The sequence below is a fragment of the Phyllobates terribilis genome, unplaced genomic scaffold (genome assembly GCF_046119375.1).
Source record: "Phyllobates terribilis strain yellow unplaced genomic scaffold, ASM4611937v1 Scaffold_11__3_contigs__length_659146591, whole genome shotgun sequence".
Taxonomy (NCBI): domain Eukaryota; kingdom Metazoa; phylum Chordata; class Amphibia; order Anura; family Dendrobatidae; genus Phyllobates; species Phyllobates terribilis.
In genome coordinates, this window is record NW_027362771.1 from 449,074,602 (window position 1) to 449,097,813 (window position 23,212).

The window sequence follows — 23,212 nt, forward strand, 5'->3', positions numbered from 1 at the left end:
TCAGGCAGGCAGGCTGTATAGGAGACACAGTGGTTATACCAGCAAATGCTGCATTACAGTCCTGTGTGCTCCAGTTGCTGAAATTGCTGGACTTAGCTCCAGGTCTCGGGGGCAAGGAAAATTCCATTTTTTTCATCTGAATGCTCTTTTTTTTTCTCCTCCTTCAAACTGTACAAATACCCATCTTATTAACATTTTGGTGCCCCCCCCCCCAAAAAAAAAAAAAAAAGTGTGTCTGTGACAGTTCAGACACAAATATATATTTTTAAAAGAGTCTGGTGTAGGCCAGAGAAATAAAAGTGTGGTTTTGAAGTTCCACGGTTCAAACCTCTGTATTATCCACGTTTGGGCCATTTTTACCTAAAAAAAAAAGGTTGAGTGTGTCGCTCACAGTTCAGCGGCAAATATATCTATTTAAAAAAGTCTGGTATACACCAGTAAATTATAACTGTGGTTTTGCCGTTCCATGGTAAAAAATCTCTATTATCCTGCTTTTGGCACTTTTTGCAGTTAAAAAAAATCCTGGAATAGTGTCTCCCTGATTGTTCAGACACAAATATATTTGTTGAAAATAGTCTGGTGTAGGCCAGAGAAATACATGTGTGGTTTTGCAGTTCCACGGTTCAAACCTCTGTATTATACACTTTTGGGCCATTTTTACCTACAAAAACCCAGTTTGAGTGTGTCGCTCACTGTTCAGCCGCAAATATATCTATTTAAAAAAGTCTGGTATACACCAGTAAATTATAACTGTGGTTTTGCCGTTCCACGGTGAAAAATCTCTATTATCCAGCTTTTGCCATTTTTTGCCGTAAAGAAAAACAGTAATAGTGTCTCCTGATTGTTCAGACACAAATATATCTGTTGAAAATAGTCTGGAGTAGGCCCAAGAAATAGAACTATGGTTTTGCAGTTCTACGGGTCAAATCTCTGTATTATCCTGCTTTTGGCATTTTTTGCCATAAATAAAAACAGTAATAGTGTCTCCTGATTGTTCAGACACAAATATATCTGTTTAAAAGAGTCTGGTATACACCAGTAAATTATAACTGTGGTTTTTCCGTCCCACGGTAAAAAATCTCTATCATCCAGCTTTTGGTATTTTTTCCGTAAAGAAAAACTGTAATAGTGTCTCCTGATTGTTCAGACACCAATATATCTGTTTAAAATAGTCTGGTGTAGGCCCGAGAAATAGAACTGTGGTTTTGCAGTTCCACAGTAAAAAATCTCTATTAGCCTGCTTATGGTATTTTTTCCATAAAGAAAAACAGTAATATTGTCTCCTGATTGTTCAGACACAAATATATCTGTTTAAAAGAGTCTGGTATACACCAGTAAATTATAACTGTGGCTTTGCCGTTCCACGGTGAAAAATTTCTATTATCCTGCTTTTGGCATTTTTGCCGTAAAGAAAATACTGTAATAGTGTCTCCTGATTGTTCAGACACAGATATATCTATTGAAAATAGTCTGGTGAAGGGCAGAGAAATAGAAGTGTGGTTTTGCAGTTCCACGGTTCAAACCTCTGTATTATCCTGCTTTTGGCATTTTTTGCCGTAAAGAAAAACAGTAATTGTGTCTCCTGATTGTTCAGACACATATATATCTGTTGAGAATAGTCTGGTATACACCAGTAAATTATAAATGTGGTTTTGTCGTTCCATGGTAAAAAATCTCTATTATCCTGTTTTTGGCATTTTTTGCCGTAAAGAAAATACTGTAATAGTGTCTCCTGATTGTTCAGACACATATATATCTATTGAAAATAGTCTGGTGAAGGGCAGAGAAATAGAAGTGTGGTTTTGCAGTTCAACGGTTCAAACCACTGTATTATCCACTTTTGGGCCATTTTTACCTAAAAAAAAAACAGTTTGAGTGTGTCGCTTACTGTTCAGCCGCAAATATATCTACTTAAAATTGTCTGGTTTACCCCAGTAAACAATAACTGTGGTTTTGCCATTCCACGGTAAAAAATCTCTATTATTCAGCTTTTGGTATTTTTTCCGTAAAGAAAAATAGTAATAGTTTATCCCTGATTGTTCAGATTGTTTAAAAGAGTCGGGTGTAGGTCAGAGAAATAGAACTGTGGTTTTCCTCTTCCACGGTTCTAATCTACTTTTTATTACCCTTTTTCCATTGATAGTGCGAGTGTAAGCTATTTTACTTCCTTTACAATGGGCAAGGTGCATGGAAAGGGACGTGGAACTGGACACTCTGGTGATGGTGCGTGCAGAGGACGGGGCCATGGCAAAGGTGAAAATGTGCCACAACCAACAGCCACATCTTCTCGCTCCCACTTCTTAACTGAATTACTAGGGAAGCACAGAACAACACCAGTATTGCGAACTGATCTGTGTGAACAGGTTATTAATTGGATAGCAGATAATACTTCCAGTTACCTGGGCACCACCACCTCCGGTCTGCCTTCCACACGCCCAATTATTAGTAGCCATGTGTCTCGACCGCATACTCCTCCTCACCCTGATGCTCCTTCCTCCCACCATGCCGAGTGTCGTCAGACAGTAACTGATCCCACACTTGGACACTCTGAAGAGCTGTTCACTGGTCCATTTTCAGATTTGTGCCCCTCACCTGCTCCGCTTGAAGTGGTGGAAGAGGAGATCCAATGTAGCGATGCCCAAATATTTGAACAGCCACGGCCACAGGAAGTCGACGCAGGAAATTTGTCACAAGTGGTGGATGATGACGAGACACAATTGCCAGGAAGTGAGGAGGAGGATCGTGGTGCGTAAGTGGAAGAGGAGGAGGTGGTGGATGATCTAGTAACTGACCCAACGTGGCAGGAGGACATGCAGAGCGAGGCCAGCAGCACACAGGGTGAGGGAGGCAGAGTACCCCAACAGGCAGGAAGAAGCAGTGTGGTGGCCGCACACAGAAGGCAGGCAACAGTTCCCCGTAACACCAACATGAGGGACGTTGCCAGTACAACCTGTAGGTCTTCCACAGTCTGGAATTTTTTTAAATACTCTGCTGATAACTCCAAAAAGGCCATTTGTACAACCTGCCATGCCAGCCTCAGCAGGGGTGACAAAACTACCAGCCTGACCACCACCAGCATGATCAGGCACATGCAGCAAAGCACCCGACTTTGTGGGGTGAAGCCCAGGGTCCACGACCAGTGTCAGCGGGTGTCACCACTGCTTCTTCCGCTGTTGTGCATGCAGTAGAACCCCCTGTTGTGTGTGCAAGTCAATCCCCTGTCCATACTGCATGCAAAGATGCCCCCTCCTCTCAGTCTTCACTTGTTATGGCAGTTTCTCAAGAAACAGCATCAACGTCCACGTCCACGTCCCACGGCAGCGATAAATTGTCCATATCCCAGACCTTTGAACGAAAGCGGAAATTCGCATCCAACGCCCTACAGGCCACAGTCCTAAATTCTCACATTTCACAACTGCTTGCGTTGGAAATGCTGCCTTTTAGGCTTGTGGAGACGGAATCCTTCTGCAACCTTATGGCGGTGGCCATCCCTCGGTACTCGGTTCCCAGCCGACACTATTTTGCCCTGTGTGCCATCCCCACACTACACAAGCACGTGTCCCAAAACATCTGCCGTGCCCTCAACAATGCAGTTACTGGGAGAGTCCACCTGACAACGGACACGTGGACAAGTGCTTGTGGCCAGGGTTGGTACATCTCCCTGATGGCACACTGGGTAAACATAGTGGAAGCCGGGACCCAGTCGGACCTTGGGACGGAACACATCCTCCCCACACTGAGGATTGCGTGCCCTATATCAGTTAGAGTTGCCCACACAGTGTACAGCTCCTGCGCATCATCCTCCTCCTCCTCCTCATGTTCAGCCTCCATCTCAGATATCACCACATCAGTTACAAGCTCGAAGCACTACAGTACTGCCTCTGCCAAGCGGCAACAGGCTGTGCTGAAACTCATAAGCTTGGTGAGAAAACTCACACTGCTTGTGAGTTGTGAACAGCTGTGAAAGAGAAGGCAGATCTGTGGCTGAGACCGCTGAACCTACATCCAGGCATGGTCGTGTGTGACAATGGCCGTAACCTGGTGGCGGCTCAGAGGCGAGGCGAGATCACACACGTACCATGCCTGGCTCATGTACTTAACCTCGTGGTTCAGAGGTTTCTTAAATTGTACCCCGAGTTGCCAGATCTGCTCGTCAAAGTACGCCGCCTGTCAGCTCATTTTCGCAAGTCAAATACAGCTTCCGCCGCCCTTGCTGTGTTTCATCAGCGTTTGCAGCTTCCGTCACACTGACTGGTGTGTGTTGTCCCCACACGTTGGAACTCTACCTTCCACATGTTGCAAAGGATTTGTGAGCAGAAGAGAGCAGTTGTGGAGTACCAGCTGCAACAAGGCCGTCGATATTCAGGTCAGACTCCACACATAAGACCTCAGGAGTGGACCTTGATGTCTGACATATGCACCATCTTGACAAACTTTGAGAAGTCCATCAAGATGGTGAGTGGCGATGACGCTATCATTAGCATCAGCATTCCACTTGTCTGTCTTTTGCAACGCTCTCTGCAGAGAATTAAAGAGGAGGCATTGCAGCCAGAGTATGATGAGATGGATCAAGAAGCCGTAGCGGTCGATTACACACAGCGCAGCCTCATCTCATCTCAACGTGCATTGGGGGACAATGAGGGAGAGGAGGAGGAGGAGGAAGAACAGGAGCTTGTATCATGCGCTGTAGATGGTAGTACCTGTACAACTGTCATACAGTCTGTTCAGCGTGGGTGGCCTGAGGACATGGGGGAGGAGGAGGAGGAGAGCATGGTCAGTCATCATCTTGGTGAGGACACGGAAGTCTTGCCCGTTACCAGTCGGGCACGCATGGCTGACTTTATGTTACGCTGCCTTAACCATAACCCTCGCATTGTCAAAATGTTGGGTGACAGTCATTACTGGTTGGTGACACTTGTAGACCCCCGCTACAAGGAGAACTTTCACTCTCTTATTCCTGAGGTGGGAGTACCAGAAGGCCCTTGCTGCAGAACTGTTAAAAAAATTCCCATCTGAACACGCTAGCGGCAGAGGTCACAGTTCGTTGACCAACCAAGGCGTACAGGTGAGAGAGATGCAACTCCAATCCAGCAGAGGCAGGGGAACACTGTCAACATTCTGGGACTGTTTTCTGAGACCCGCCCAGCTTACAGGCCCTGAGGCGCGGGGTACTCTCACAAGGAGTGGAAAGTTTTAAAAGATGGTGAGGGAGTACCTTTCTGACCGTAACAGCATTCTCCGTGATTCCTCTGTGCCTTTTAATTATTGGGTATCCAAGCTGGACACTTGGAATGAACTCGATCTGTATGCCTTGGAGGTCCTGGCCTGCCCTGTCGCTAGCGTGTTAATGGAGCGTGTTTTTAGTGCCCCTTGGGGATTTATACATGGTAAGCGCACTTGCCTGTCAACTGACAATGTTAACAAGCTGACCCTTATCAAAATGAACAAGGGCTGGATTGGGCCAGACTTCTCATCACTACCAAATGACAGCAGAGTAACATAAAGTCAAATCCACTGTATTATTTCGGGAGGTGTATTCCTATGCACCGCTTCACACCCACACATGGGTATTCACTTCCTCATTTCGGCTGTTTTTTGCTCTTCTCCTTATCCTCAGCCTAAACCACCACTATACCACCAGGGTGACCATGGTCCATGTTGCCAGCACTGCAAGTTCCTCCATCCTAATTTTTGGCAGCTTTTGCATGGAAGGCATAGGCAAAGACTATGGGAGACCCACTCCCCAATAATGGGAATAATGTTTTCAATATGCTGTACTGCATGGCTCTTGTAAGGGGCATGAAAACTGTTTTGTTAAGCTACTGTGACCTCCACGTCTCTTTCAAGGGGCATTAAAACCATCTTGTTAAGCTACAGCGACCTCCACCACTTTTCCAAGGGGCATTAAAACCATCTGGTTAAGCTCCTGCGATCTCCACCACTTTTCCAAGGGGCATTAAAAAAGTCTTGTTAAGCTACTGCGACCTCCACCACTTTTCCAAGGGGCATTCAAACTGTCTTGTTAAGCTACTGTGACCTCCACCACTTTTCCAAGGGGCATTAAAACCGTCTTGTTAAGCTACTGCGACCTCCTCGTCTCTTCCGAGGGGCATTAAAACTGTCTTGTTAAGCAACTGTGACCTCCACCACTTTTCCAAGGGCCATTCAAACCGTCTTGTTAAGCTACTGTGACCTTCATCACTTTTCAAAGGGGCATTAAAACCGTCTTGTTAAGCTACTGCGACCTCCACGACTCTTCCAACAGTCATTGCATTTCCTCCTAATTTTAGTCAGATTTTGCTTTTCAATGCATAGGCGAACACTAAGGGGGACCCACTCCCCAATAATGGGTAGAAGGTTTTTAGTACGCTGTAATCCACGTCTATTTCAAGGGGCATTGCAGTTCCTCATAATTTTTGGAAAGCCTTCCATTCACTGCTTAGGCCAGCAGTGCACAGGAGACCCAGTTGCTATAAATGGAAAAAATGGTTTTGTTAAGGCCCTCTGACCTCCATGTCACTTCCAAGGGGCATTGGAGTGCCTCTAAATCTTTGGTAGGCATTGCACTCACTGTATGCCCTATAACTGTGTAGCCGAACCACTCCTTCTGTTACAGAAATATATCCTACAAGACATGTGTGGTTGACTGGCCTGATATTGATATGAATGGTCCCTGTTCCTCCTGCTCTTTCTCCTTTGCCACCACCTCATCCATCATTTATCACCTGAAGCTTTGTTTTAATGGGAGTCATAGAACTGGGATAGTAGCAGGAAAACATCATGCAATCCTCGGAGGAGGTAGGATATGCGCCAAAACGCTGACCACCTCAGGCCTAGCCGCTACAACATACATGCGCTTGCATTCCAAGAAAACAAAGCAGATGCTAACTTCTATCATCATCATCATGCTCCTCACCTTGGCACTCTCAACTCCCCTGATGGAGAAGCCAGGGCCCACCGGAAGAAAGTCTGGTTCTCTGGTGGGCTCGTCCAATGCTGCCCTAAAACAGGACAGGCTAAGAAAAGTGTGTGGGAAGGTGACAGGAGAAATAGGTGCGACTGGGGACCGTTTGTGGACACCCGGCCGCCCCCAGGCGCCTGGGGACCGTGTGTGGACACCCGGCCGGAGGGCGGCTGGGGACCGAGTGTGGACACCGGGCCGCCGGGCGGCTGCGGACTGAGTATGGATACCAGGCTGCCGAAGCAGCCATGAGGTAGTGGCCAGCTTCGGCCAACTCCAAATTAAAAGGCCCCATTTCAAGTGCAAGCTAGCAGAATGGCATTGCAGCCTGGGGGTTGGTGGGTGGCAGGCTGCACACTTACGCTTGCATTCCAAGAAAACAAAGCAGATGCTAACTTCTATCATCATCATCATGCTCCTCACCTTGGCACTCTCAACTCCCCTGATGGAGAAGCCAGGGCCCACCGGAAGAAAGTCTGGTTCTCTGGTGGGCTCGTCCAATGCTGCCCTAAAGCAGGCCAGGCTAAGAAAAGTGTGGGGGAAGGTGACAGGAGAAATATGGGCTGCTGGGGACGGTTTATGGACACCCGGCCGCCCCCAGGCAGCTGGGGACCGTGTGTGGACACCCGGCCGCCCCCTGGTGGCTGGGGACCGAGCATGGACACCCGGCCGCCGGGCAGCTGGGGACTGAGTATGGATAACTCGCTGCCGAAGCAGCCATGAGGTAGTGGCCAGCTTCGACCTCCTCCAAACTAAAAGGCCCCATTTCAAGTGAAAGCTAGCAGTATGGTATTGCAGCCTGCGGGTGGTTGGGAAGTTGGCTGCATATTTGCGCTTGCATTGCAAGGAATGGGGGAGGTACAATTGAACACTGCCCTGGGACAAGGACTTGCAAGGGGATAGTTGCAAGTCTGCATCTTCTGATGCGGCAAGGATCACTTCTGATGGGCACACTTTTAGGCAGTGACCTGGTGTCAGAGATGCTTCCAGCGGTCTTCCCAATGCTGTTCCCATGTCTTTTCAGCACTGTATGCATGTGTCACACAGCACATGGCCAGATAAGGTTGTAAAATGTTAAAATGACATTTCCCGGTGAATGCATTTGTCATGGTTGAAAGCAATACAAAAGTCCAAAAACGCATGAAAAATGCTACTTGTGAACATAGCCCAAGGTGTGGAGGAGTATTTTTGTTTTTGGTTATTTATTTTACCTGATACACAAGTCTTTACCCTAGAAAGGAAATTCCTTAACATATTTCACAGGAAAACCATTTCGGTTTAGTTTTTGAACGTTTTATTGTGAGCCCGTAAAAGTGGCTTAATACCTCTGACCACGTTGTTGATAGCAGTGACCTGAGGGTCAGAAATGCTTCCAGGGGCGATCCCCATGCTGCCCCATGTCTTTTGAACACTGTCACTATCGTTTTGGGCACTTTTTAGTCTTTCTACAGACTGCCGGGGGTGCCGCCGCAAAAATGCTCGAGTCTTCCATAGACTAACATTGGACTCTTTGCTCGGGTCGAGCACCCAAGTATAACGGTGAGCTCGGCCCAAGCTTCGAGCACCCAAGCATTTTAGTGCTCGCTCAACACTGCCTCTTACCTTTGTGAAAATAAAAAATTGGGACTAAAACATAATTTTTGTGGAAAAAGTTTGATTTTTTTATTTTCACGGATCCATGTTATAAACTTCTGTAAAGGACTTGGGGGTTCAGGGTGCTCACCACAAAACTAGATAAATTCCCTGAGGGGTCTATTTTTCAAAATGTTGTCACTTGTGGGGGGTTTCCACTGTTTAGGCACATCAGGGGCACATCTGCTAATTATTCAAGCTAATTTTGCAATCAAAAAATCAAATGGCGCTCCTTCCCTTCCGAACCCTGACGTGCGCCCAAACAGTGGTTTTCCCCCAAATATGGGGTATCTGCTTACTCAGGAGAAATTGCACAACAAATTGCATGGTTCAATTTCTCCTGTTACCCTTATGAAAATGCAAAATTGGGGGCTGAAAAACGTTTTTGTGGGAAAAATGTGAAAATTTTATTTTTACGGCTCAATGTTATAAACTTCTGTGAAGCACCTGGGGGTTCAAGGTGCTCACAACAAATCTAGATAAGTTCCCTGAGGTGTCTAGTTTACAAAATGGTGTCACTTGTGGGGGTTTCCACTGTTTAGGCACATCAGGGGCTCCCAAAATGCAACATGGCATCCCCTAATTATTCAAGCAAATTTTACATTCAAAAAGTCAAATGGCGCACCTTCCCTTCCGAACCCTGCCGTGCGCCCAAACAGTGGTTTTTCCCCACATATGGGGTATTTGCGTGCCCAAGGGAAATTGCACAACAAATTTTGGGGTCCATTTTTTCCTGTTACCCCTGCGTAAATAAAAAAATTGGGTCTAAATTAACATTTTTGTGAAAAAAGTTAAATGTTAATTTTTTGCTTCCACATTCCAAAAATTATTGTGAAGCACCTGAAGGGTTAATAAAGTTCTTGAATGTGGTTTTGAGCACCTTGAGGGGTTCAGTTTTTAGAAAGGTGTCACTTTGGGGTATTTTCTGTCTTAAAGACACCTCAAAGTGACTTCAAATATGATGTGGTCCCTACAAAAATGGTTTTGTAATTTTACTTGGAAAAATGAGAAATCGCTGGTCAACTTTTAACCCTTATAACTCCCTAATAAAAAAAAATGTGTTTCCAAAATTGTGCTGATGTAAAGTAGTCATGTGGGAAATGTTATTTATTAACTATTTTGTGTGACATATCTCTCTGATTTAAGGGCATAAACATTCAAATTTTGAAAATTGCTAAATTTTCTAAATTTTCGCCCAATTTCCATTTTTTTTCACAAATAAACGCAAGTGATATCAAAGAAATTTTACCACAATCATGAAGTACAATATGTCACGAAATAAACAATCTCAGAATTAGGGGGATCCATTGAAGTGTTCCAGAGTAATTACCTCATAAATTGACAGTGGTCAGAATTGTAAAAATTGGCCTGGTCATTAACTTGCAAACCACTTTGGGTTGTAAAGGGGTTAATAATGGGAACATTGTTTTCAGGAGGCCCTCTGACCTCCACGTCTCTTTCAAGAGGCATTGCAGTGCCTCCAAATTTTTGCCAACCCTTGCATTCACTGCATAGGCAAACAGTATGGGAGACCTACTTCCTTATAATAGGAACATTGTTTTCAGGAGGCCCTCCTCTAAGTCTCTTCAAAGGGGTATTGGGGTGCATCCAAATTTCAAAGTGGTAATGGAGTGCGTCCAAATTTTGGGCAGCCCTGCCACTCACTGCATACGCAATAACAGTATAGGTGACCCACTCTTTAGTAATGGGAACAATAAAACATAGCCGGCTGATGGCTCTCTAAGAATAGTGAGGTCCGACTGCTGGCCCTTTAAGAATAGTAAAGGCCACCTGATGGCCCTATAAAAATAGGCTTTGTGACTTTCAGAGTCCCTCCTTCATAAATGAAACACGATGTGTCTGATGATATCTCACACACCACATGGGCAGATAAGGTTGTAAAATGTTAAAATGACATTTCCTGGTGAATGTATTTGTCACGGTTGAAAGCAATGCAAAAGTGCAAAAACGCATTAAAAATGCTAAGTGTGAACATAGCCCAAGGTGTGGAGGAGTATTTTTGTTTTTGGTTATTTATTTTGCCTTATATACAAGTCATTACCCTGGAACGGATGTTCCTTAACATATTTCCCAGGGAAATCCATTTTGGTTTCGTTTTTGTATATTTTATTGTGAGTCCGTAAAAATGGCGTAATTTAACCTCTGAAAGCATTGTTTACAGCAGTGACCTGGGAGTCAGAAATGCTTCGTCTTCCCCATGCTGTTCCCATGTCATTTGAGCATTGTTCCCATCGATTTAGACAATTTTTAGGCCCTCTGCTGACCGCCGGGGTGAGCCGCCTGAAAAACGCTCGAGTTTCCTTTATAGACTTACATTGGGCTCTTTGCTCGAGTTGAGCACCCAAGTATTCCTATGTGCTCTACCCGAGCATCGAGCACCTGAGCATCTTAGTGCTCACTCATCACTAGCGGTGACATGTGACAGGTGAATGTGGGGGCTGTGGAAACCTTAGAACAGGTCAGACCAGCGGCGAACTGTTTTTTTTCCTGTGGGCGGTAACTAAAACTGAGGAAATCGCAGCAAGCCAATCATAGCGCAGGAAGCATCTATACTTTCCAGACATAAGGGCTTCTGCAATTGGCTGCACATGTCCTCTCAATATAAAAAGTGGCCATGTTACCTCAGCGCCATTATATCCATGTCTCTGCTGGAGACAGACGCAGCTCAGTGTTCTCCTGTGTAATGAGAGATATTAGCTAGATAGATGGGTGCTTGTGTGGCAGTCAGATAATGTAGATAATTCCTAGCCTGTGTACCTCTGCAACCGCTGGTGCAGCACATTTTTGGTGTTCTTGTGCGAGTAATGTGATTCTGACAGAAACAGGGGGCCCATGCCATACAATAGTGCTGTGCACCACTGGTATAGAGATCCATGTCTCAGTATACCTTGAATCTTTTTTTTGCACTTGCTAATGTGATCAAGCAAGCGCAGTGCACCTCTTCATTTAGTGGGGTTGAAATAGTGCTCTGCACAGCTTCTTATTGCAGAGCACAAAATCAGTTTTTTTTCTGTTGCTATTGTGATATTGAAAGCTGTGTGCACTAAAGTTTTTTTACAGTCAAATACTCTTTTAGTGTAGCTGAACTTCAGTTGGTTTCAGAGTAAAAAAAAAAATTTCTCTTGCTACGCCCAGTCCAAAAATAATTTTTTCCTGTGGCAAAAGTCATACAGTGCTATGAACCAGCTACTACGCTAGTGGCGGTCAAATTCAGCTTGTACACAGTCAAATCTATATAGATTTTTGGTTGGCAGGCAAAGTCCACCAAAGGTTTTTTACTGTGGCAAAGTTGATCCAGTCTGCTTAAAGGCAGATCCTATTTTAGTGGCATTGAACTTGTCCTGGAAAAAACAAAACTTCTCTTACTAGGCCCAGTCCAAAAAATATTTTTTTGTGTACCAAAAGTCATACAGTGCTATAAGCCAGCTACTACGTCAGTGGCGGTCAAATTCAGCTTGTACGCACAGTCAAACCAATATATATTTTTGGTTCGCAGGCAGAGACCACAAAAGTTATTTTTCTGTGGCAAAGTTTATCCAGTCTATTAAAAGGCAGATCCTATTTTAGTGGCATTGAATTTCTCCTGGTTTCACAGTAAAATAAAAAAACTTCTCTTACTAGGTCCAGTCCAAAAAATATTTTTTCCTGTGCCAAAAGTCATACAGTGCTATAAGCCAGCTACTACGTCATTGGCGGTCAAAGTCAGCTGGACGCAGAGCTTATGCAGAGTAACCCAAAAATTTTTTTGCTCTGAGTAAAGTGATACAGCTGGCTAGATCTGAGTTTGAAATATTTTGGAGCATATATTCTATGTCATACTAGCCTCACCCACATTCAAAAAAAAATTTCTTCTGTTCCTAAATTAATACAGCAGGGGACATCTCAGTTTGTAATTGTTTGGAGAATATCTCACAGCTTTTATCGGCCTCATGCACACTAACAAATTTCTTTTGTCTGTTAGTAACGTTATACGGCAGGCCATACCTTACCTTGTCATTTAGTGTCGCTGAAATTCAGGTGTGTGCTGAGCTATTGCACAGGAGAAAAAAATATTTTTCTTTAGTTAATTGCGTGCTCCTAACACCATATCTGACCAACATGAGTGAGAAAAAGAGAGGGCATGGTGGAAGGGGGAATAGGCTTCGTGCTCAAGGTGTACGTAAGGTACGTGGTAATGATAGTGAAAGCACTAGTGAACCAACACAAACAAGTCCTATCCAAAGACACCTGACAACTTATGTTATTGGACGGCCTACTGCACTCCCTTCCTTTGGCAGCCGCACAGCGATATGCCTTGTTGATAAGGCCCAGAAAGAGCAGGTGCTCCAGTGGATGGCAAGCTCTGCTTCCAGTGGCCTCTCCTCTTTTTCCTCCACCTCAACATCCCACGCAGTACAGTCCACAGAGGTGGCATCCCAATTACCCATGCTTCCCCTGGGGTCACAACTGGCCAACTGCCCAACTGACTGTAGAAAACCACAGATGGGAGAGTCTGTAGAACTCTTCACCCATACTACACCATGGGCATCAGAAGTGTACTCCAAACAGTCACAAAGTCAAGGGTAGGAAAGCATCTGTACCGATGCCAAAAATTTTTTATCTTGGATTCAGGGCAGGAAGAAGTAGGGTCCCAGCAGGTTCCTGACCGTTGTCACCAGACGTTAACCGCAGGGGAGGGAGGTGATCCCGATGAGACTCAGATACCTGAGGCTTATGCAGACTGTACTGTGCTGTCAGGGCAACAAAAGTAGAGGTGTCACTCTGAGGGCGAGGAATGGGATAACACATTGGATGATGGTTGAAGATCCTACTTGGTGTGAATGCAGAGTCACAAAGGCGAGTAGCTCATCTGAGGAGGTGGAGGAGGAAGATGAGGAGGTTACATTTCACTCTATGGCGCAGACACGGAGTGATGCAAGCATGAGGAGCACTGCATCTTTAGCCACAACCGTGGCTGTGGCCTGCAGTGGTCATGGGTCTGCAGCTCGCAGGGGCAGCAAGGGTTGCCATTTGGACCTTTTTGTAACTGCAAAGGATGAGCCAACTCACGTTATCTGCAAACTTTGCTATAAAAAACTCAGTAAAGGGAAAAATTGCAATAATTTTACTACTACATGCATGAACATTCACATGCTCAAACAACATTCTTTATGCTGGGAATCTTACCACGCTGAAATGAGGACCAGCGCACCTCAACAACCATCAGCTGCCCAATCAAACGCATCCGCTGCTTCTTCCTCCTCCTCTGTTACTGTGCCAAGTATTGTCACGCAGGTCTCCCATCGCAGAAACTCCTGTTCTTTAAGGGCTCCATTCAGGCTGAGTGACAGCCCTTCAGCTGTAATGGAAGCAGACACGCCTGCTGTGTTAGTTTACCGAGCACACCGCATGTTTCTCAATCCACCATAACATCTGCACCTGACTTACGCTCCACCAGTTTTTCTGGTTCACCATACTCCACCCTCTCTCAGCACCTTAGCCAGCCCTTGGTCCCGCAGTTGTGGTCACGTAAAAGATTGTTTCATCCTACGCATGACAAAGCTAAGAAGTTGAACTCCACCATCTCCAATCTGTTTGCCGCGGAAATGCTGCTTGTCCACCTGGTAGATACAGACGGTTTCCGAAAACTGATGGCCGTGGCAGTCGCATAGTACCAGTTGCCAAGTCGCCATTACTTCACTAAGAAAACTGTGCCTGCGCTACACCAGCATGTCGCAGACAACATCACCCGTTCCTTTGTCTAAATCTACGTGTGCCAGAGTGAATTTCACCACAGACACCTGGACGAGTAAGCATGGCCAAGCGCGTTACATCTCTCTGACTGGGCACTGGGTTACTCTGGTGGCGGTGGGGGCAGGTGGGGAAGGGGCTGCTCCACAAATCTTGGAATACCCAAGGCTGCAGAAGAAACCTCTGTATTTCCCACTTCCTTTGCTGCTTCTGCGTCCTCCACCTCCTCTAGGGCCCCCACCTGCGCACTCAACCTCTGCCTTAACAAGACACGCGTTCCAAGGATGCGGAGCGAATACACACCACCTATGTACAGAACAGTCAGGGCTCAGCATAATCAGGCAGTCTTCAAATTAATATGCCTTGGAGATCGCAGTGATACAGGTGAAGAGTTGTGGGCAGCTTTCCAGGCTCAGTTTGAGCAATGGCTGACTCCACTGAACCTAGAGCCGGGAAGGCTGTGTGCGATAACAGTGCGAACCTGTTGGAGGCCCTAGGCCGAGGCAAGCTCACACGTTCCTTGCATGTCTCACGTCCTCAACCTGGTGGTACAGCGATTTCTAGGGCCACTATCCTTGCCTGGATGAGCTGCTTCAGAAAGTACGGAAGCTGTGTGCTCACTTCTGCCATTCTCACATCTCATGTAATCGACTTGCATCGATACCGAGGTCTTTGTCCATGCCAGTTAACAGGTTGATCTGCGATGTACTGACACGGTGGAATTCTACTCTGCAAATGTTGCAGCGACTGTGCCAGCATCAATGAGCTCTGACGCAGTATGTTATGATGTACAGCTTGGGGCAACGCAGTACGGACTTGGGGCATATCACGTTTGTGTAGTGGGAACAGATTAAGGACCTCTGTACTGTTCTGCATGGTTTTGAAATGGCTAATAAACCGGTTAGAACTGACAATGCCGTCATCAGCATCACTATTCTGGTCATATACAGTACAGACCAAAAACTTGGACACACCTTCTCATTTAAAGATTTTTCTGTATTTTCATGACTATGAAAATTGTACATTCACACTGAAGGCATCAAAACTATGAATTAACACATGTGGAATTATATACTTAACAAAAAAGTGTGAAACAACTGAAAATATGACTTATATTCTAGGTTCTTCAAAGTAGCCACCTTTTGCTTTGATGACTACCTCTTGAAGCTCATCAAGAGAATGCCAAGAGTGTGCAAAGCAGTCATCAAAGGAAAAGGTGTCTACTTTGAAGAACCTAGAATATAAGTCATATTTTCAGTTGTTTCACACTTTTTTGTTAAGTATATGATTTCACATGTGTTAATTCATAGTTTTGATGCCTTCAGTGTGAATGTACAATTTTCATAGTCATGAAAATACAGAAAACTCTTTAAATGAGAAGGTGTGTCCAAACTTTTGGTCTGGACTGTACATGCTGGAGCAAACTTTGAATAACCTGTCACAGGAGGTGGTGGCCCCAGAAGAAGATGAGGATGCGGAAGGGATACCAATTAGTGATGAGCGTGCATGCTAGCTGCTGCTCGGCGCTCACCCGAGCATCTCACTGGGTTGCTTGGCGGGAGCTCGGGTCTCCTCCCTACATGTTTGGCACTCTTCAGAGTGCCAATGAACATGCAGTGATTGCCTGCCACTCACTGTAATGACGTAGCCATGTTGGTTGTGACGTTACAGTGATTGGCTGGCCGCACAGCGTCATCAGGTCTATATCAGTCCTGGCGCTGCCGTGCTTGTCACAGTCACTCCGGAATCAGACACTGTAGGGAGAGATGCTGCTGAGCTAGGGAGAGATTTGCTTGTTTCTAGTTAGTGTAGGTGTACCAAACTGTATTAGAGACTCATATCCATCTCAACAAACAGTCCTTCTAAGGACTAATCCATCTGCAGAGATATCAGGCAGGCAATGTATATAGGCAGGCAGGGTATATAGCAGACTGTAGTGCATATAGCAAAAGAGGCTCCATTCCAGTTCTGCCTGCTGCTGCTGTTAGATATTTCTAGAAATAGGCCCAGGTCTCATAGGCCAGGAATAATTTTTTTTCGGATCTTAATCCTCATTATTTTCTTAAAAAGCAATCCAGAAAACACAGTTTTTCTGTGCCATTTGCTTGTTGGCACTGCAGAATACAGTCAAGTCCTTTCCATATAAAAGCACTAAAAATCCAGCTATTTAAAACCGTGTTTTCTCCGTCACACGGATCACATATACGTTTTCAGAAAATACTGCTATTTCTGACCTCCATTTAAAATTTGTTTCAGTGTTTCTGTGAAGCAATTGACCCTAGTTTGCTGTTCAAAATAGTTACCTACAGGCCAGGTATTTAAAACTGTGTTTTCTACGTCACACGGATAACATACGTTTTCAGAAAATACTGCCATTTCTGACCTCCATTAAAATTTGTTTCAGTGTGTCAGTGAAGCAATTGACACCAGTTTGCTGTTCAAAATAATTACCTACAGGCCAGGTATTTTAAACTGTGGTTTCTCCGTCACATGGATAACATATAACTTCTCTACAAATTCAGTCATTTGTAGTGAGCGTGTAAGATATTGTCCTCCATTTAAAATGGGCACGGCATGTGGCAAGGGACGGGGAACTGGACGTGATGGTGATGATGGTGCATGCAGAGGTCGAGGCCGTGGGCAAGTTGAAATTGTGTCACAACAAGCACCCACATCTTCTCGCTCGACCTTCCTGTCCCAATTAATAGGGGACCACAGAACACCACTATTGAACACATAGCAGTGTGAAAAGGTTATGGATTGGATAGCAGCTATTGCTTCCAGTCACTTAGTCACCACCACCACCACTCTGTCTTCCAAACAGTCAAGTCTCAGTAGCCATGAGTCTGGACAGCATATTCCTCACCCTTATCCTCCATCCTCCCACCATACCGAGTGCCCAGAGACAACTGATCCCACACTTGGACACTCCGAAGAGCTGTTCACTCTTCCATTAATACATTCGGGCCTCTTGCCCGGTCCACTTGAAGCGGGGCAAGAGGAGATTGCATATAGCAATGCCTCAATATTTGAGTAGCCACAGTCACATGAAGGAGATGGTGGGAAAGTGTCACAAGAGGTGGACGATGATGAGACACAATTGCCAGAAAGTCAAGAGGAGGACCAGAGTGCAGAAGAGGAAGACGAGGTGGTGGATGATATAGCAACTGACCCAACCTGGCAGGAGGACATGCAGAGCAAGGACAGCAGCACACAGGGGGGGGCAGAGCACCCCAACAGGCAGGAAGAAGCAGTGTGGTGGCTGCAGAAAGAAGGCAGGCAACCTTTGCCCGTAACATCAATGAAGGAAGTTGCCAGTACAACTGTTAGGTCTTCCATTGTCTGGTTGTTTTTTAAAGACTCTGTCGATAACCCCAAAAAGGCCATTTGTACCACCTGCTAGGCCAGCATCAGTTGGGGAGGCAAAACATCCAGCCTGACCACCACTAACATGATCAGGCACATGGCTGCAAAGCATCTGACTAAGCGGACCGAACACCAGGGTCCAGGGACAGTATCTGCTGGTGGCACCACTGCTTCTTCCGCTGTTGTGCATGCAAGCCAATCCTCTGTCCATGGTACATGCGAAGATGCCTCCTGCCTTGCAGCTGTTATTGCACACTCTTAAGTAGCAGCATCAGGAATCACATCCACGTTCTTGCCCAAGTGCAGCGTTCAGTTGTCCATACCCCAGTCCTTGGAACGCAAGCGCAAATGCGCAGCCAACAGTCCACAGGCCACACTACTAAATTCCCAGATTTAATGACTGCTTGCGCTCTAAATGTTGCCTTTTAGGCTCATGGAGATGGAAGCATTCCACAACCTGATGGCGGTGGCCGTTCCTCGGTACTTGGTCCTCAGCAACCACTATTTCTCCCGGAGTGCCCTCCCTGTATTACACAAGCACGTGTCCCAAAACATTAGCCCTGACCTCAACAACGAAGTTACCGGGAAAGTCCACCTAACCACAGACACGTGGACAGTGGGTTAACATAGTGGAATCTGGGACCCAGTCGGACCTTGGGACGGAACACGTCCTCCCGACGCCAAGCATTGCAGGCCCTAGGTCACTCAGGATGCCCCCCCACAGACTACAGCTCCTGCACCTTATCCTCCTCAGCCTCCCCCTCCTCTTCACCCTCCATCTTCAAAATGACCACATCAGTCACAAGCTGGAAGTAGTGCAGCACTGCCTCGGCCAAGCAGCAACAAGCTGTGCTGAAGCTAATATGCTTTGGTGACAAACCGCAAATGCTGAAGAGTTGAAGACAGCTCTGAAAGAGCAGGCAGATCTGTGGCTCATACAACTGAACTTACAGCCAGGCATGGTCGTGTGTGACAATGGCCAGAACCTGGTGGTGGCTCTGAGGCGAGGCGAGCTCACACATGTACCATGCCTGTCCCATGTGCTTAACCTCGTGATTCAGCAGATTCTCAAATCCTACCCGGAGCTGCCGGATCTGCTTGTTAAAGTATGCTGCCTATGTGCCCATTTTAGAAAGTCAGTTACAGCTTCCGCCGCTCTTGCCGTGTTTCAGCGGCGTTTGCAGCTTCCGGCTCACAGACTGGAATGTGATGTCCCCACTAGTGTTGAGCCACCCCCGTAGTGTTCGAGTTCGGTTTGTCGAACACCCGTATGTTCGCCGAACTGTTCGTCGAACTGTTCGTCGAACACCTTCGAACACCATTAAAACCAATGGCAGGCAAACAAAAACCCATAGAAACACATAGAAAACACCTTCAAAGGTGTCCAAAAGCTGACAAACTGCTCAGAAGACACAACTAACATATGGAAAAGTGACAAGTACATATAGTCATGCGAAATGAAAAGAGGTGGAGGAGTAAAAGGAGGGGGAGACACAGATATAGGCATGTCATGCCCTTCTAAAACCAAAAAAGTGCGAAGCTGACATGGCCAGTCCGTTCCTGCCTGTGCGACCTGCGTGTCGCCGGCTTTGTGCCAGAGCCGCGGTGGACCCTGACGGCCAGCCCCCCTCTCCCAATACTAGTGCCTGTCCGCTGGTGGGTCAAGCGAGCCCCCCTGTGGTGGAGGCAGGTCTAATCTTTTTAATTTAAATTGTCTCTCTAATTTGAATGAGTACACTTTAAATCATTTTACAAGGATCTATTAGAGGGCAAGTCTCATGCCAGCAGCCGCGTAATTCCAGCTCCAGTAGCGTCCACTAAAGCTGCTGCAGTTAAAAAGCTTTTATAAGAATCGAGCTCGTCGGTCCACCGCAAGGTGTCCTACCCCCAGTCCCAGCCCCTATGCCTTAGGGTGCCAACCCGATGCTTTTCACTGAGTGTCCCGGGGGTCCGAACCATTTCCTTTGAAAAAATTAAGTGTCCAAACTACAGGTGGTGTAGCTTGCTTAACAGCTGGGATAATCCACTGACTAGCAGACACTGCTACTAGGCACAAAGTATTTCCTGGGCTAGATGCAGTTAAAAATTTGTAATTAGATACTCTCATTGAATGCTGAGAAAGTATTAAATAGTCTCCTGGCACGCCATATATTATTCTCTTAAAAAGCTTGGGGTAGGGGTCTAGGGGACCCTTTTATAGCCAAAATCACAGCCCTGTATCGCAATACGTTGCCGAGGCTGAAGATAAATGGAACATTTTCATCAACTTTCATAATCACCAATGGGACAAAGCAGGGATGTCCTCTGTCCCCTCTCTTATACATCCTAGTGACGGAGCACCTGCTCTCATCAATTCGCCATAACCCCAATATTAGGTGGATTGAGGTGGGAGGCACCGAGTACAAGTGCTCTGCATTTGCTGATGATGTACTATTATATATCACTCAATCACATATATCCATCCCTGCTGTTATGGCTGAAATAGATCACTTTGTTACATGGTCAAATTTTAAAATCAATGCAGCGAAGTCTGAGGCCCTCGATGTCTCCCTCCCCAAATCCAAACAGGATTCCATCCAGTCCAACTTTCCCTTTGCTGGCCCTCACAGGGTATCAAATACTTAGGAATTCGTATTCATAGAGACCTCTCCCGTCTGTTATCTTAATTTTGGGCCCTTTATTGAACAACTCCATACAGACCACGGTTGGCAAGTTAGAACTGTAAGATTCACTACGTGAACCACTGGTGTTTTGTGGAAAAGCACATGTACACTGTGTTCCAAATTATTATGCAAAAAGTGTTTAGGAGTGATAAGGGAAGAATTTGTTTGTTTGTCAGTTAAACTCATTGATGGTGATGTGTGTCAGGGCTCTTTATATCACTGTAAGCAATTGCAGACACCTGTGCTAATTAGTTTGGCAGGTGTGTCCAATGAAAGGCAAGACTACTTAAGAAGGCTGTCCCACATTATTAAGCAGCCTACATTTTCTGCCAAAATTGGAAAGAAAAAGGATGTGTCGGCTGCTGCGAAGCAACAAATTGTGGAGTGTTTAGGTCAAGGCATGACTACAATCAACATTGCCAAGACACTTCATCCTGATCATCGCACAATCAGGAAGTATGTAGCTGATTCACAGTACACACGTGTGCGTGCTGATAAGGGAAAATTGAGGACTCTTTCCTACAGGCAATTACGTCAGGTTAAAAGAGCAGCGGCAAAAAAGCCTTGTCATAACAGCAGACAAGTTTTTGAAGCTGCTGGTGCCTCCAACGTCCCCCGAACAACAAGATGCAGAGTCCTTCAGAGGTTTGCAGCTGTGCGTAAGCCATCCTGTCGACCTCCTCTATCCACTGCACACAAGCAGAAACGGCTCCAGAGGGCCAAACATTACATGAAGACGGACTTCAAAACTGTTTTGTTCACAGATGAGTGCCGTGCAACGCTCGATGGTCCATATGGAAGGAGAGGAGGATGGCTGGTTGATGGACACCCCATGCAAACACGGCTTCGATGCCAACAAGGAGGAGGTGGAGTAATGTTTTGGGCTGAAATCATGGGGAGAGAGATTGTCGACCCCTTTAGGATCCCTGAAGGGGTAAAGATGAACTCCATAATGTATGTGGAGATTCTCAAACAGCACTTCCTGCCATGGTTCAAGAAGAAGAACCGTGTATTCCACAGCAAGATCATTTTCATGCATGATAATGCACCGTCTCATGCTGCACATAACACATCTGCATCTCTGGCTGATATGGGCATAAAAGGGGACAAACTTATGGTGTGACCCCCATGCTCCCCTGACCTCAACCCCATTCAGAACCTCTGGAGCATCATCAAAAGGAGTGTCTATGATGGCGGGAGGCAATTCACATCTAAGCAACAGCTCTGGGAGGGTATTCTGTCCTCATGCAAAACAATTGAAGCAGAAACCATCCAAAACCTGACAAATTCAATGGACGAGAGAGTTCAGAAGCTCCTTTTGAGCAAGGGGTCCTATGTGCAAATGTAACATCACCTAGAATAAAGTTTTTAGTTGAAAACTGTTTGATTTCAGTTTCCAATAACCTGCTAATGCTTATAATTTCAAAAATGACCATTTTTTTGTTCTTTATTAAAATGAAATGTTTGATCGAAGAGTGTGGAGGATCTAAGAGTGTGGCAACCCAGTAGTCAGGATTACTTCGAATTCTGACAATCTGAGGGTCATGTTGCAGGTAGTGCAGCAAGAAGGCACTCATGAGTCTTGCACATCTAGGAGCCCCAAAATTATTTTCCGGGCTAGATGCAGCTAAAAATTATTATTAATTTGAAAGCTGGGGGAGCTTAGTATAGATGGCTTAATAGAATCAGTACTGCAAACTGCTACAAAGCCCAAATTATTTTCTAGCCAAGATACAGATAAAGATGATAAGTAATTTTAAATCTGGTGGAGTTTAGTATAGATGGCCTAATAGAATAAGTACTGCACACTGCTACAAGGCCCAAATTATTTTCCAGCCAAGATACAGATAAACATGATTAGTAATTTGAACGTTTAAAACGGTTGGTGAGGTGATTTTAACAAATCATCAAGCTTTTACTCTCCCCAGGTTGACACAGGGGTAAAAAAGTCATTTCGGTCCATGATTTGTTCATCTTTATGAACGTGAGTCTGTCTACATTATCAGTGGAGAGCCGCGTGCGCTTATCTGTCAGCACACTACAGCAGCGCTGAACACACGTTCAGACAGAACGCTGGCTGCGGGGCATGACAAGATCTACAAGGCGTAAGTGGCTAGCTCCGGCCATTTATCCAGATTGGAAGCCCAAAAAGAGCAAGGGTCCAGTGACACAGTCATGGCTTCAATGTTTACTTGGAGATACTCCTGTACCATCGTCTCTAGGCGTTGACTATGTGTCAGACTTCTTGTCTCCTGTGGCCTTGCAAAGGATGGGCTAAAAAAGTGGTGAAATGATTCTGCAAAATTGATGTTACCAGCATATACTGTGTTTCTGTTATGTTTTGAGTGCTGAACACTCGACGGTCCAACGGTTGCCCAGTTGGAACTGTGAGATTCACTACGTGCACCACTAGTGTTTTGGGGAAAAGCACATGTAAGATTCTGCAACAGTCTCTGCTGATACTCCTGCATGCATGCATCTCTTTCTATGGCAGGAATAATTTTGGCAAATTTACTTTTGTACCGGGGATCTAACAGTGTGGCAACCCAGTAGTCAGGATTATTTCTAATTCTCACAATTCGAGGGTCATGATGCAGGTAGTGCAGCAAGTAGGCACTCATGTGTCTTGCGCATCCAGGAGCACCAAGTCCATGTTGTGTTGGTGGCGAGGTAACAATCATGCTTCCTTCCTCTGCCCTCTCCCCCAACCTCACACAACAGAAATGTGATCAAGGTCTCCCTCATCTGATGAGTCTTCCATCAGTTCGTCCTCCACTTCTTCCAGGGCTCCTGCACCTTCCTCACTAGTTTGGCTGTTACCATGCACCCTGGTAAAACC